Raw genomic sequence first — 17,373 nt, 5'->3', positions numbered from 1 at the left:
TGCCTATTTCTCGTTGTTCGCTTTGTGTTGCCGCAGTATTCGCCACAATATGGAGCCTTAACCCCCAAAAATATCCAAGCGACAAATGTGTGTATGTTATTTTTAAGTATAAATACATCTTCAAAGATGCTCTAGGAAGTAGAATGACAGATATTAAAGCTGACTTTTAACCGTTAATCGCTCCTTGGAACAAAATTGTTCCATACGAAAATTAAGAAGATGTTGTTCCAGAATGTTTCGATTCGGATGCCGTTGCTGATACTGGAATTCTAAAAAAAAAACATTTTTTAAACAGCTACTGAGGCCGCACCACTCATTCCATACCATTCATACGGACAGCAGTAGAAAGCTCGTAAAACAAGCTATCTAACGGTGTCTTTTGCGTTTATAAAATACTAGCAGATCCGGCGGACATCGTCCCTCCAAAATTTAATTTTTTATTTAAACATTTGGTCCAACGTTTTCCCAGCAATTCACGTTCACGTTTGGTTTTGTGGCCGTCAGAAGGCATGTCCTCCACCGCCATTTTAAATAACCTAATGAAAGAGTTATGTCGGTGAAGAAGTTCTTGTGGCAACAATGATCTGGTTCGATGGTGAATCGTCCTTGAGTCTGTGTAGTACAGTTGGTGGCAATTTCAAAATGGGAGTCCGCAGGAATCAAATATACATAGACTTACTTCAGACGAAATACCTTATATATCTTACAATTGAATTTGTAGGCATTTATCAACAATTATCTTTATTCTGTTTAGTCGCCCTAAAGCAAGAACCGCAGTGGTTCTGGTGGTTTATTTAACGGTGGTAATTTAACCTTGATCCTTGGTGTCGCCGAGTGACTCCACTTGACGATTTTTACTAATAAGTCTACTCCAGCGCCACCTTGCAGCTCTTTTTGTGCAATAGTACACATTGCCCCCACCATTACCAATACGGACACTAAATAATTTTTAGTAAGAACCCAACCCCAGCGCCACCTGGCGTTTTGAAGTTGTTGACCTAACCAATAAATTTTTATTTTACAGCAGAAGCAAAATGCATTATAAAATGAGTATCATAAATAGGTAACATGTGGCATGTCCGTTGTTTTTAGTACTAACACTTTAAAATTTTTATTGAAGGTGTATTTTAATAGATACATCCTACCAACATCTGTGAAAACCGCAGTTTCGAAAAAAGTGTTGGTTAGGGCCTCTGTAAATTAAGGTAACGATATTTATTTACAGATAGTTAAAAGTTTCAGTATGTTTGGAACCTGCCACGCCCCCTTTCCAATAATCCCTACTTCTCAAATACCTCGGTATCAGGTCCACCTATCAGAAAAAAAGTAAGCTGTATGTTAATCCAAGAAAATCGCACCATAAATAAAATTTTTCCGAATAGATCGATCCCTGGTCCACTTACCGGACAAAAGGGATTCTGTATTTTTATCTAGTCAAAAAGCTACCCACGTGCAAAATTTCAAGCAAATCAGACTATAAATACGATTTTTTCGATTAGATCGGTTCTAGTCCACTTACCGAAAAAATGATCCTATATACTAATCTATGCTAAAAGCTACCTATATACCAAACTTTAAGCAAATCGGACCATAAGACGATTTTTTCGAATAGATCGGTCCTTGGTCCACTTCACGGAAAAAAATAATCATATACGCTAATCTAGGCAAAAAGCTACATAATAATAATAATAGATTGGCGCTAACATTTAATTAGTGTTTGGCCGAGCTTCTCCTCCGATTTGTGGTTTGCGCTTTGATGTTGTCACACAAAGCGGAGGGATCTACAGTTTTACGCCGACTCCGAACGGCGATGGTATTTTTATGAGAAGCTGTTTTTCATGGCAGAAATATACTCGGAGGTTTGCCATTGCCTGCCGAGGGACGACCGCTGTTAAGAAAAAACCTTTTTTCTATATTTTTTGCGATGTGCTTTGACCAGGGTTTAAACCCAGGTGTTGCGGAGTGGAAGCGCGCACTGCTTACACTGCACCACAGCGGCCACAAGCTACATACGTCCCAAATTTTAAGCAAATCGGACCATAAATAAGTTTTTTTTAGAATAGATGGGTCCCTGGTCCACTTCCCGGAAAAAAGGATCATATTCGCTAATCTAGGCAAAAGGCTACCTACGTACTAAATTTTAAGCATATCGGAGCATAATAACATTTTTTGGAATAGATTGATCCCTGGTCCACCTACCGGAAAAAATTTAATTTTTTTTTGCCTACGACATGGTGGTTGCTAAAAGCTATTTATATACAAAATTTCATGATAATCGGACCAGCCATTCGAGAGATTACCAGTTACCAAAAAGGGGATTCTCTTTATATAATTAGTATAGATATTAAAGGGTTGCAAAGCCACCACTCTTCATCGCGAGTGCAAATGCTAGTCATACTTCTTCTGTTGAGCCAAATTGTGTGCACTACTTGCCACGATCGCGCAATACAGTCACGACGCTACGCCAACGAGCAAAGAAAATAATACACGTTGCTTGTAGTAATCGTAAGTGCTTGTGTATTCGAAATTCCTCGTCGTATTTGGTCGTTTGCGACTTGACTGACAACGCATGCGCACAACTAATAAATTTGCATAATGGCGCTTGACAACGCAAATATTAATATGTGCTAGGCTTTTCTGATCTAACCGTTGTGTAAATAAAAATACTCTATTTCACTTTTTTCCGGTGTTTCGCTAAGATTTTTAGCATCTTCAGGGGATAGTTTTGTTTATTAACCTGCACATCAATAAATATAAAACATTAACCAAACAAGGACAGAAACGAAAAAAAAATATGAATAATTTAGAAATAAATGATTCAATTTTACAACAGAAACTTTTTAACTTACATTACATTTAACATTTAATTATGGAACTTAAAAATAAAACGCATTACCAACATTTGTGGTAGCTTCGTCTAAACTGAATGTAAAACAATTTTCATAAACATAATATGTAAGCTGCAGCGATGACATCAGTATCCTATTCCTTGTTCATTGCACTGTCCGTTTTCTGCATTGTTCGTAAACTTTCTAATGTGGGTCTTGTTTTTGTTCTTTTCTCTACATCAATTATTTTAGTGTTCGCAAAATCAGCTGTGTGGCCACTGGTATTCATATATTGTGCTGGCGCTGTGCTGTTTTTTGTTTTTTAATGTCTGTTCATATTCATTAGACGAGTGCCCAGGGCTCGCTTTGTTGTTCCAATGTATACTTTTTCGCAGTTTTCAGTTTCTTGACCATTGCACTTTATTTCATAAACCACATTGTTTCGCTGCTTGGTTTCTATAGGGGTTTTGGTTTTTGTAAAGACTGTGGATGAAGCGCGATTGGATTTTTATGCTAGCGTTATGTTTTTTTTCCTTTTTGGTTGTTGTTGTTTCCGACGGGGTGGGTGTATGATGTATTATGGAACGAATTTCCGTCATCCCTTGTCAAATTTGGTTTGGAGACACACCGGTTTCGGCGATGTGCCATCTTCAGTGTCATTTTTCGTTCTGCATAATTTTTGTTGGTTGCTCGTATTTATACTCCTTGTTATCTACCTCTTTCTTTTGTTAGGTACGTCTTTTTAGTTTTGCAGTGTTTGCGTTACTCAATAGGTAGATGAATTGTTTTGGCTCGTTTTTGACGGCAGGTAGAAGTCCGTGATTTTTACCCCCTTTGTTTTTGCAGTTGGTGTATTCCCTTCCATATCTGTCCTTAATATTTTGTTGTTGTCATTCTTCTTCTTGTACAGTAGTTTTAGAGGTTCAAACAGTACGTCCGATGCAGTATTTATTTGCTCATTTATTATTTGTCCTTTGAAGGTCTTCTGTTTATATATTTCCATATTTTCTAATATATTCAATCTTTGTCCTTTATGTTGTACACGGAGAAGTTCTGTTGTTTGTCCAATCTTCATTGGTGTGCATTTATTTTTGATCATGTGATTCGCGAAGTTCGATTCTATTGCAGCCTCTTAAACACCATGTTTATCTAGCGGGTCTTCCTCGCTTATTTTCTCTTTCAATATATTTCCCACTGTGTTCCTTGTTTTAAATGATGTCTGAATGTCGTACTTATGAAAGAATTTGGCAAGTTTGTAAGATGTCTTTACTGTGTAAGTTAGAACTGCCCAAGTTTTTTTATTGTTTTCCTCTTTGCTAGTCTTTTTCGATTTTGTGTCCTTTCTTAACTTCTCCACCAGGCCTCTCCTATATCCGTTATTTTCCGCAATGGCATATATTGTATCCAGTTCCTTCTTGTAGCATTCTCCTGTTAGAAGGACCCCTCTACTCTACTTCCGGTTCAACAATAAGATATATAAACAGATTAACGGGTTAGGAATGGGCAATCCGACATCAGCAATACTCATGGAAGTATTCATGCAAAGACTGGAGGAGAAATACATGAAAAACCTATCGACCAACCTAGGAGTAAAATTCTAGGCGAGATATGTCGATGATGTAATATGTCTAATGGGGTGTAGAGCAGGTCGCCTCCGCGTGGTGCACCCTGGGTAACGCCAAATGGCCTGCGGCCTCCACGGCCTCTTAACCTGAACGGTAACGACCCTGGCTTCGTCCTCTGACTACGATTCTGGATTTGTCGATCCCTGAGCTGGTGGTTGCGGTATTCTACCACCTGAGTATGCTGGGGTGACACTCAGCAGAAATGGCTGGTGGGCTAATGCCGCAACTGCCCCCGTCCCGTTAAAACCCTGGCAGGCCTCAGGGTACGTTCCAATTCCCGTCGCCGTTTAGTTTGTGGTGTAGGTGCGATTGAGATGACTCCCGTCTTTGCGCTGGTCGGCTCTGAACTCATGACCCCATAAGGGCATGGGTCAACCCTCGCCATAGTCTTGTTCAGAGGTAGCTATGGGACCATTTAAAGGCGACTACACGCTCGGGTTTTGGATAGCGGCTCTGAGTGGGGACCCAACAGAAATGAAAAACAATGAAAATAACGAAAACAAAAAAAACAAAATTACGAAACATAAGCATTCGAGCGGTGGCGGGGAGTCGGAGCCGACCCCCAAAGCCGGCTCATCTGGGGGGGCTACAGCACCACCTTCGGTACGCGAGGCGAAACCGCCTCGGTCTACAATTTCCATCTCTGGGGGATCCTTAACGGATGGTCGCTCGGGGGGTAAGAACGCGTCGAAGCCGACGCACTTAAACGCTTCTGGGGGGGCAGGTGCTGTCGCCACTGGGAGGGCAGGAGTGCCGGAACCGGACTCCGTGGGGGTCTCTAGGCAAGGGGCCGGACTGAGAGAGCGATTAAGGGGGGTGCTAGACGGAATCGCCAGCACCAGCGCGGGCTCCTCTCCCAGTCTTCCGGGTCTGTCCTCGAAGGCTCCCTACAAGAAGCCTTCGGAAATGCCTAAACGGCAAATATCGTCGGGCCGAAAGGCCTACTCCGACTGGCGCATGGCTACCAAGATTTTGGAGCGCTATGGCGGTCAGGATGCTTCTCAGCTTACTGAGAAACATCTGAAAACGCTCGAGTGGGCCAAAGGGGTGCTGTGTGGCCGGGATGAGAAGGCTAAGAACCCGACGAAAGGAGACGCGAGTGCGCCTCCTACGGGTCCTAAAAGACAAAGGTCTCAAGAGGGAGAAGGCTCCCACGCTAAAAGACCCAGAAATGGGGTTGCGCCTGCTCTGTTCAGCGAAATCGCTAAGCAGGCGGGATCAACTACCCTGGGGGTCCTCGATCGAGGCAGAGAAGATGGCACCATATCCAGGGAAAACTGGAGGCGCGTGGCAGCGGCCATCTCCTCTGTCTTTCTAAGGGTGGTCAGAGGAAACCCTGGTCCACCTCCGCGCTGTGAGGATGGTGGGTGGCATCATGGCATCCACAAAAGAATTGTATGCGCCGACGAGCGGTCGGCATCGTTATACAAGTCTGCAGTGTCTCTGGTGGGGGAGGTTTGGGAGGGCGCCAAGCTGGAAGCCGTGGAGGAAAAGGATCTTCCTGCCCGCCCGCGGGCCCGTGTCTGGCTCCCCCCCGAGCCCTCCGCACCGGAGGAGATTGAGGAAATCCTCCGTTACTGCAACCCGCAACTGCCCACGCACAACTGGAGGGTTGTCAGATTCGAGGGGTCCGAGGATTCCGAGGAGTCGCATCGGCAAGCGCTGATTCTACTCAATGCGGAATCCCTCGGCCCTCTCGCTGAGTCCAGGGGAGTCATCAACTATGGATTCGAAAGGGTAGTCCTTAGGGTCTACCAATCCGATTCCAGGGGTGATGGCTCTCAACCTCCTGAGGTGCCGGAAGCACGTGAGCCCGCGGCGGAGGAAGCCCCCATGAGCATGGAGGTGGAATCCGTCGTGTCGGGGGCGGAAAGTGCTGAGGATGCCCTCTCAACGGAGGGATCCGTCGTCAGCATCGGACGGTTCTACGACAGGGCGGAGGAAGAGAGGCTCTTAGCCTCAGTAAACGAGGACGTCGAACTGGCGTGGCTGGAGCGGACTTTGGAGGATGAAGATCCTGCAAATAAACCTCCAACATTCTAAGGCGGCGTCCGCAAATCTCCTTATCCACCTTGAGCAAGGTGGAGCCGATGTAGTCCTGATCCAGGAGCCGTGGCTAAGCAGTAGCGGTATCTCCGGGATCAGGACGCCTAATTTCAAGCTGATGGTGCAGAATCAAGCAGGTAGACCAAGATCCTGCATGCTCATCAGAAACGAACTCAAAGCACTAATTCTACCTAATTTCAGCAACGAGGACATTGTGACTGTCAGCCTGGATAGCGGTGCCGGAAAGCTCTGGATCATATCCGCTTACATGGCTCATGATGACGAGGTGGAACCACCTCCATTACTGCTGCGTGAAGCCATAGCCGAAGCGAGGCGACGGAAAGCCGACGTAATTATTGGGTCGGATGCAAATTCACGACATTCGTGCTGGGGAAGCTCAGACATAAATGCAAGAGGTGAGTCACTTTTTGATTATATTCTAAGTGTAGACTTATGTATCTGTAATAGAGGAAACGAACCGACCTTTATCACCGCGGCAAGGCAAGAGGTCCTTGACCTCACCCTAGCCTCGTCTTCTGTAATATCCCGCGTTTCTGACTGGAGGGTTCTTAATGATCACTCCTTTTCGGACCATAGGTATATTCAGTTTTTTCTCGACGAAGATCGTCCCAAAAGTATCCCCTTTAGGAACCTTAGGAGAACAAACTGGGACCTCTATAGTAAAAAACTTCGGGAATTACTCCCAGAGGCCCCCCAGGAGAGCTTAAGCACCGAAGGCTCGATTGATGTTATGGTGGAAAAGTTTACATCAGCTTGTAGGAGTGCCATCGAAATCTCTTGCCCGCTGAGTAGGCCGGGGGGCAAAGTACGACCAAAATGGTGGACGGTGGAACTCTCAGAACTCAGGGCGACGAGTAGACGCCTGTTCAATAAAGCCAGGAAGAGTGGACAACACTCCGACTGGGAGCTCTATAAGATCGGACTGGGCATCTATAAGTCCGAGATAAGAAAGGCCAAGAGCGAGTCATGGAGAAACTTCTTCGAAGCCGTAGAAGGTTGTAATGAATCATCTCGATTTAGGCGAATCCTTGCGAGGAATCCCGTACCCTTGGGATACCTGAGGGACGAAGAGGGCAACTGGGCGATGAGTGGAGAGGAATCCCTTAAGCTACTCCTTGATACTCATTTCCCAGAAAATCCTGCACCGCGCGAACCTATCGCTGTTGGAAAGGGCGAATGCTCTACCTCCTCCTCCGGTGAATTACTGGAGAGGCGCCGACTGCTCTGGGCAATCGACTCTTTCAAGCCCTTCAAGTCCCCGGGACCGGATGGCATCATTCCTGCGCAGCTGCAAAAGGCTGTGGAGGTCTCGTGCCGCTGGCTCACCCCTATCTATGCGAGCTGCCTAGAAAGAGGATACATCCCGGGGGCTTGGAGGTGCGTAAGGGTCACGTTCATCCCCAAAGCAGGGAAGAACTCTCATGTATCCCCGAGGGACTTCAGACCAATCAGTCTCTCATCTTTCTTATTGAAGACTTTTGAGAGACTGATTGACCTGCACATAAGAAACAGGATTCCTCGAGAGCGTTTTAGCCCCTCTCAACACGCCTACCTGAAAGGTAGATCCGTGGAATCTGCCCTGCACTCAATCGTCAAAACCATAGAGGAGTCTCTTAAAAACAAAGATTTTGTAGTGGGTACCTTCCTTGATATCGAGGGGGCTTTCAATAATGTCCTTCCTGGGGCGATAATAAGAGCCCTTACTAAGCTCGGAGTCGAGAGCTACTTAGTAAGGCTCATCTCACACTTGCTGCACGACAGAACTGTCACAGCGGAATGGGGCAACGCCTCTGAGCAGCGTAAAGTAAGCAGAGGCACCCCGCAGGGAGGCGTCCTTTCACCCTTCCTCTGGATAGTCGTGATAAACGACGTCCTGGAGGAATTGGAGAGGACAGGATGCCGGGTTATTGCCTACGCGGATGACGTGGCACTCATCGTCAGAGGAAAGTTCTTGAACACTCTGTACGATCTCATGCAAGGGTACCTAAACAGGGTCACAAATTGGTCCGCTAGCTGCGGGCTTGCTGTCAATCCTGGAAAGACGGAGCTCGTTCTTTTTACCAGGAGGTACAAAAAGCCTCATGCCCAGCTTCCCTCAATAGGGGGTGTTCCACTTGTTCTCTCTGACAGGGTCAAGTTCTTGGGCGTGATCCTGGACGGAAAACTGTCATGGAAACCTAATATTGAGGAACGAGTGAGGAAGGCATCGGTGGCCCTCTACTGCTGCAAGAATGCCATAGGGAAGAGATGGGGCCTCTCCCCAAAAGTGATGTATTGGCTATATGAAACCATAATTAAGCCAATAATGTTGTATGGGGTCATCGTCTGGTGGAGTTCACTGGAAAAGACCACTCATGTTAGGAAGCTAGAGCGCGTGCAAAGGGCAGCCCTCGTTGGGATCAGCGGGGCGCTCCGAACCACTCCCACCTTAGCGCTAAACGCTATACTCAATGTCGCACCTGTCGATATTTCGGGCAAAGTAGCGGCGGTTCGCTCAGCCATTAGGCTCAAAAGCTCTGGGTTCTCTTTCAATCCAGCGCACGGACACTCGACAATTCTCGAAAGCTTCGACTTCGTGCCGAAAGAAATGGACCGGGGTCACCCGAGGCTGGCCCCTAAAGGATCCTTCTCCACGCACATCCCCTCTAGGAATGAATGGAAGAGGGGTGGTCTTTGGAGAAGAGGTCCAATAAACATCTTTACGGACGGATCGAAGCTGGAAGGGAGAGTTGGAGGAGGTGTCTACTGTCAGGAACTCTCAGTAGATCTTACTTTCAGACTGCCGGATCTCTGCAGCGTCTTTCAGGCAGAGGTGGCCGCTATAAAGGAGGCAGCCGATTGGCTACGCACCAATGTACTGTCAAAAAGGAAGGCAAATATATATACTGATAGCCAGGCGGCAATCAAGGCGCTGGGATCGCTAATGGTGTGCTCAAAACTGGTTGGGGAATGCCTGACCTCTCTCTCAACTGCCTCGGAGTACTTCCAGATCAAACTGATTTGGGTCCCGGGGCACAGTGATATCGCGGGAAATTGCAGGGCTGATGAACTGGCCAGGCAAGGCACCCTTGAGGCCATCACCTCGGATAGGGAGGGAATTGGAGTTCCGTTGGCAACCTGCGGCCTGCTTTTGGACAGATGGGCTCATGGTCGGCTCAGCGAGCGCTGGGAAAAAACCCCGACTTGCAGAGTTGCAAGGTCCTTCTGGCCGGTTGTGGACCGCGGGCGGTCAAGGGAACTGCTGCAGCTGGCTAAGCGTCAGCTCTCGATTTTCACAGGTGTACTGACCGGACACTGTCCAATGGGAACCCACGCGGTGCGACTCAATATCGTCACGGATCCCTACTGCCGCAGTTGCCTGGAAGACGAGGTGGAATCATCTCAGCACTTCCTACTCAACTGCCCGGCATTCGCTAGATTACGGTTTAAGCATCTCGGTGCGCATTTCATCGACACTCCCGAGGGACTCTCCGGAGTGGACATCAGCTGTCTGAAGAACTTCATTATGAGCACCCAGCGCTTCTCGTAATTTTTACGCAGTTACCGTTCCTATGTAATGTGGTATCACAATGGACAATCAAATGTCTAAGTGAGTCCCCTTTGCGGGTCTGCCACCTTAACCTAACCTAACCTAATATGTCTAATAAGGGAAACGAAGAGAAACAGATACTAGACTATCTCAACAAACAACACCAGAATATAAAATTCACCATGGAAACGGAAGAGGAAAGAAAGATTAACTATCTGGATTTAACAATTAAAATAAACGATACCACGAACAAGATAGAGTTCGAAATATACAGAAAACCAACAGCCACAGACACAATTATACACAATAGCTCAAACCACCCACAGCAACACAAAAATGCAGCATTTAGACAACTAATAACGAGGCTTGAAAGGACCCCTCTAACAGAAGAATGCTACAAGAAGGAACTGGATATAATATATGGAATTGCGGAAAATAACGGATATAGGGGAGGCCTGGTGGAGAAGTTAAGAAAGGACACAAAATCGAAAAAGACTAGCAAAGAGGAAAACAATAAAAAAAAACTTGGGCAATTCTAACTTACTCAGGAAAGACATCTTACAAACTTGCCAAATTCTTTCATAAGTACGACATTCAGACATCATTTAAAACAAGGAACACAGTGGGAAATATATTGAAAGAGAAAATAAGCGAGGAAGACCCGCTAGATAAACAGGGTGTTTACAAGTTAACCTGCGGGTGCCGACACAGTTACATAGGACAAACAGGGCGAAATATAAGAACAAGGTATCGAGAACACATAAGGGATTATAATAAGAAAAAACGAGAACCGGAGGCTGCAATAGAATCGAACTTCGCGAATCAAATGATCAAAAATAAATGCACACCAATGAAGATTGGACAAACAACAGAACTTCTGCGTTACAACATACAGGACAAAGATTGAATATATTAGAAAATATGGAAATATATAAACAGAAGACCTTCAAAGGACAAATAATAATTGAGCAAATAAATACTGAATCGGACGTACTGTTTGAACCTCTAAAACTACTGTACAAGAAGAAGAATGACAACAACCAAATATTAAGGACAGATATGGAAGGGAATACACCAACTGCAAAAACAAAGGGGGTAAAAATCACGGACTTCTACCTGCCGTCAAAAACGAGCCAAAACAATTCATCTACCTATTGAGTAACGCAAACACTGCAAAACTAAAAAGACGTACCTAACAAAAGAGGTAGATAACAAGGAGTATAAAAACGAGCAACCAACAAAAATTATGCAGAACGAAAAATGACACTGAAGATGGCACAACGCCGAAACCGGTTTGTCTCCAAACCAAATTTGACAAGGGATGACGGAAATTCGTTCCATAATACATTATGTTTTGTTGTTTAGCAATGTGTTGATTAAAGCTTTCGGACAACCTTGGAATGTAGGTAACGCTCAAGAATGATAGAATACAAGATTGCGCCAATGAGAAAGGATTTTTGAGCGTAATTTTTGCGTGACGTCATCTTGGTGAAATTGCGAGAGAGAAATGCCAGAACGCATATAAAAATATGTAAACAATGCAGAAAATGTGTTAATTTTAATATTACATGGCCCAATTTTGCAGGAATCAATAAATATACAAATATTGATTAATTATGAACATGTAGCAATAATTTTGGACATGGGTAAGTACGATTTTTAACACAATAAAAAATGGATTTATTAACAGTCTTTGCAAATTCATGTAGACCAAAAGGAAGGTGTGCAGCAAAGTGAATTTTTGGACTCGCCATTGTAAAGAGCCATGCAGAGTGCATATTTATATTTGTGGACGGTAGCCAACCACCATAAGCCCCACAGCTGTTGAATCCACAGCTTTTATTTGATGACTTTTATACCATTTTCGAGAGGATGCATGAGTGTGGCTTCTTTGGAAACAAATATTCTATGTAAGTAAAACATAATTTAATCTGAAATTTTAAATGTATAGTAATTTCGGCACTGTTTTGTATTAGGTACTTAACAACGCGGTAAGATGCCGCTTGAATTAGCGCCTGGCGACCTTATCCACTGGTGCATTACCTCATACCAGCACTAAAAAGAATCAGGTACTAACAAAAATAAGTAGGTAGTGAAGTTCATGTATCTATTTACTGTTACCTACTAGAACTCACCAAAGAAAGGCCAACATAGTTCTATGTAGAAGCAAGCATGTAAATAGTCTTGTTTATTTTATTAGTATAATTACAATTATATGTGTACAGATTTGTATTCATACATAATACGTATTAGTTGAAAATGAAACTATAATTAAATACTGAAAAACATATTACAATTGTTATGACGGACTATTGTCTAAATGTAAGCGACATATATATGTGCATATGTATTAATCTTGTTCTAACTACAATTTCATCTGTTTTAATAGAAATATGTAAACCCAATACCTGCCTCAAGCATCTTTGTTTATAATAAAAAAAAATCTTATTTACTAAAAACTGTTTGTACAACATATATGTATGTATAAGAATACTCTTTAAATTTTTAGGTCTATGCATACTTGTGTTCAATTTAATAGCAGTGGTGCATTGTGAAAATTTTTGGCTATTTATTTTCCTAGTATTTTCTTAATTTTTTAAAATAAAAAAAGAGTTTCTAACAAAAATAAGTTTAACTTGGGTATATACGTTTTTTTTTTTTGAAACTGAACTTTATTTTAGTAAAAAAAATTTAAGCAAATAACAGGAAAATAAATTGCCAAAATGTGTTACCCATTTCGAACTGTATTATTTTCCATATCTTCACTAGTAAAGTTCTTCATGCACACATAGCTCGATTTAGTGTGTTTAATGCATCTCCTCGCCGGCAGAACTGCTTCCACTTTTTCCCTAGATTTGCGTCCGTAGGAAACGAAAAATAACTTATATCGCACTCTTTCCTTTTGTTTTCACTATTACAATTTGCCACGGCACACTTCATTTTGCTTTGTAATGTCTCAATAATTGTTTAAAACCACGCAGAAATATTAACGCACAAATATTAACATTTTTATCTGGTTTTTTCGTATGCTCAATCAACAATTGCACCAAGATGACGTCATGCACACAGCTCATTCTGTCAAAATCACAAAGAGCGGATTAGCGGTACCGCGATTGGCGCAATCTCTATTTCTCTCAATCGTGGGTAACGCTGAAGTATTGATTTGTGGTGTTTGTTGTTTCTTTACATGATGTTCTGTTTTGGCGGGTGTTTATTTCTGTAGTTATTTGTTTTATTAAGTCCCGCGTTAATTTTTCGGGGTAGCTGTTACTTTTTAGGATCTTTTTTACTTTTTCTATGATGATGTCGTGAAATTTCTTGTCACTCAATGTGTGTACTTTGTGTATTAAATTTTTAGCCGTATTAATTTTGTATTTTTTAGGTTGAGATGATAAGAAATTTATCAGACGACCCGAAGAAGACAGTTTGGAATACCAGTCCAGTAGGAGATTCCCTGTGGATGCGAACGTCAAGAAAGGGGATGCTGGATTTGTCTTCCATTTCCGTTGTAAACTGGAGTTGGTGGTGATATTTGTTGAGGGTTTTTAAAATTACGTTTACGTGATTACGGTAACTATTGCAAAGATGTCGTCTATATTTGGATATAAATTCAATTTCGATGTTTGAATGTTTTAGCTCCGAAATTATATTGCCAAGTAAATCGTCCATGACAATATCCGCAATCGTGGAAGAAAGGAGGCTGCCCATTGGCATACCAAAGGTTTGAGAGTAGAATTGTTTTATTGCACACGAAGAAAGTGTTGTCCTTAAGACAAAAGTCCAGAATATTTTGGAATTTCTTATTGTTGAAATAAAGTGCAAAGGAAAAGAAACTGAAAACTGCGACAAAGTATATATTGAAACAACAAGGCGAGCCCTGGGCACTCGTTTAAGTAAACACGAAGCAGACATTAAACAGAGTAAAAGTATTAAATATATGTTTTTCATCTTACCGAAAGCTACCGCTACATGGCAAGCCGGAGTGTATCAATTTTGAGTAAATTAGCGTCCTTAAAATTCGAAATATTGAAGTTTCAAGCATCAACGTTTTGCTTTTATCTGGCAAGAACAATAACCATACCGAGTTTGGTACAAATTGGTAGAACGATTACCGAGATACATATATGTGATCATAAGTCGGCGGTGCCACGCCCGTTTTCCAAAATTTTACCATAATATAAATTAGCTTTAATATTTACTGATTTATCGAAGATTTCGTATTTCTCTAAATTACCGTTCTATGGGATGTGGGCGTGGTTATTGTCCGATTTTAAAAATTTACGTCCATTTGGTATGCTGTGCCAAGGTCACAAACAGTGCTAAGTTTGGAAGAAATTGGTGCACCGGTTACCAAGATATACACATGTAACCATAAGTGGGCGTGGCTACGTCCATTTTCCAAAAATTTATAATATCCTTATTTTTCGTTTAAAAATTATTCTAAACATCAGTTATGAGTGAATAATCTTCAGTAGTTATTAAAATATCGCAGTCTTCGTATATCTGAAAATTACGTTTATATGGGAGGTAGGCGTGGTTATTGTCCGATTTTCCCTTTTTAAATACCATCCGTCCTACGCCCGACAGAAGTGCACGTACCAAGTTTCGTTAAGATATCTAAATTTTAACTCGAGTTATCGTGTGTACAGACGGACAGACGGACAGACAGTCACCGCTGTATACATTTGTCTTTATCTATCTCGATTCGTTTTGCCTGTTACAAACAACCGTTATGTGAACAAAGTTATAATACCCTTGTGCACAAGTGCGCTCGGCTATAAAAACAAAAAAAATCAGCACAGCGTAAGGCAAAATATGAATACCAGTGCCCACACAGCTGATTTGGCGAACACTAAAATAATTGATGTAGAGAAAAGAACAAAAACAAGACTAACATTAGAAAGTTTACGAATAATGCAGAAAAGGGATAGTGCAATGAACAAGAAAGAGAACAGGGCTGTAAAAAATTGCAATCAAATTGGATTGCAATCGCATATTTTACGTAATTTTGCAATCTAGTTCAATTGCAATTAACATTGACTGCTTATATTTTGATTGCAAAAATTGAAATTTGCAATGATTTAGAAGAAATTGATTGCCATAAGTTTTTGATTGCAATTAATTTTTGATTGCAATCATTAATTGCATAAAAATTGCTAACTGCAATCTGTCTAAATGACATTTATTTTGATGAATAACTGGAAGTACGATGGTGAGGCACACAAGCCCTCAGTGGGTTAACGGCATTACACCTAGCAGTAGGTTGTTTTGATTGTCATCATTAATGTTCCGCTAATCGAGAGCATATACAACGTGCGTGCATAAAAATTCGATTTTCTGCATGACAAAGCTGCAACTAAACAGCACCTCCATCGTGTTTTTCAACCATCCCTAGTAGTATAACGTATCGATGGCTGAGTGGAAGATCGACCTATCTCGGAGCCAGTTCGAAAACGCCCTATCTCAGAAAATTTTTCAATAACGCTCTACTTCAGAATTTGATTTAAGAACGCCCTATCTCAGAATTCGGTTCAGAAACGCCCTTTCTCAACTTTCGATTCAAAAATGCCCTATCTCAGCACATTTTCAATGTATTTTCGTTTGAGATAGGTCGTTTTTGAACCGAATTCTAATATAGGGCGTTTTCAACCAAATTGTGAGATAGGGTGTTTTCCAATAAAATTCTGAAATAGGGCGTTCTTCAATCAAATTCTAAAGTAGGGCGTTCTTGAAAAGTTTTCTGAGATAGGTCGTTTTCGAACTGACTGCCAAGATATGACGATCTACCACTCAGCCATCGATATGTACTTGCACATTTCTTGTGTGGATTAGTAGTGGCATCTACTGAGACAGCCCGGTTGCTTGGATTTTTGTCATCTCCCTGTTGTGCGGCCATTCGTTTGCTCGGTTTGGCCCTTCTGTATTGTTTTTGCGCACTGCAAGTGCATTTACTTAGAACATTAGTTAGGCGGTCATATATTCGCACAATAAGCTTTAGTTCGCACATTTTATATTTGGTCTTGTAAATTGTAAATACTGTAAGGTATTATGTAATTCAGAAGTTATCCTATTTGTCTTATAAGCTAAAATTTTACAACAGTCTTCAATATTTTTTGCCGTTTTTTGAATAAAATGTTTTTCTTCAAGCAGCAACAACTTTTTGGCTACTGTTGTCAAACTTAAACTTATAAGACAAATCTGCTAAATATTTTTCTTTCAACACAAGCAAATCATATGTTGAGTGAAACATACTTACGTAACTGAACTCTTTTCTCAGTGTAAATTACTAAAACAACATGCATGCAATTTGAAGTGCTCACAACTCGTTGTTTATATTAGGTGTGTATAGTAACAAATAGTCAGTACTGGAACCTGCAAATTTTATTATTGGAGAGCGTAATAACGCGGGAGAGGTGCAAATTCTTACTAGTGAAATTTTTACTAGCAGAAATTAGCTTGTCCGAAAACTTTAATCAACACATTGCTAAACAACAAAACATAACGCTAGCATACAAATCCAATTGCGCTTCATCCACAGTCTTTACAAAAACTAAAACCCCTTAGAAACCAAGCAGCGAAATAATGTGGTTTATGAAATAAAGTGCAATGGTCAAGAAACTGAAAACTGCGACAAAGTATACATTGGAACAACAAAGCGAGCCCTGGGCACTCGTCTAAGTGAACATGAAGCAGACATTAAAAAACAAAAAAACAGCACAGCACTAGCACAACATATGAATACCAGTGGCCACACAGCTGATTTGGTGAACACTAAAATAATTGATGTAGAGAAAAGAACTTAAAACAAGACTCACATTAGAAAGTTTACGGATAATACAGAAAAGGGACAGTGCAATGAACAAGAAAGAGGATACTGATGACATCGCTGCAGCTTACATATTATGTTTATGAAAATTGTTTAATATTCAGTTTAGACGAAGCTACCACAAACGCTGGTAATGAGTTTTATTTTTAAGTTCCATAATTAAATGTTAAATGTAAGTCAAAAAGTTTCGGTTGTAAAACTGAATCATTTATTTCTAAATTATTCATATCTTTTTTTCGTTTCTGTCGTTGTTTGGTTAATGTTTTATATTTATTGATGTGCAGGTTAATAAACAAAACTATCCCCTGAAGATGCTAAAAATCTTAGCGAAACGTCGGGAAAAAGTAAAATAAAGTATTTTTATTTACACAACGGTTAGATCAGAAAAGCCTAACAAATATTACAATTTCAACCAAATTAAACTGATCGGACATACATAACAAATTTATTACATTAGGAAGGCCTGCCGACAAGTTGTTTATTATCCAGTGTACAACA

General features: G+C 41.7%; 1 protein-coding gene across 1 annotated transcript in view; it reads right to left on the bottom strand.

Moving 5' to 3' along the window:
• Window positions 1–17,373, bottom strand: part of LOC118749185 (peroxidasin-like) — a 203,754-nt gene that overhangs the window by 170,087 nt on the left and 16,294 nt on the right. The gene's annotated exons all lie outside the window — the stretch shown is intronic.

Source organism: Rhagoletis pomonella, unplaced genomic scaffold (assembly GCF_013731165.1).
Source record: "Rhagoletis pomonella isolate Grant_MI unplaced genomic scaffold, Rhpom_1.0 Rhpom_scaffold_00014, whole genome shotgun sequence".
Taxonomy (NCBI): Eukaryota; Metazoa; Arthropoda; class Insecta; order Diptera; family Tephritidae; genus Rhagoletis; species Rhagoletis pomonella.
This window is presented reverse-complemented; position numbering and strand designations above follow the sequence as displayed.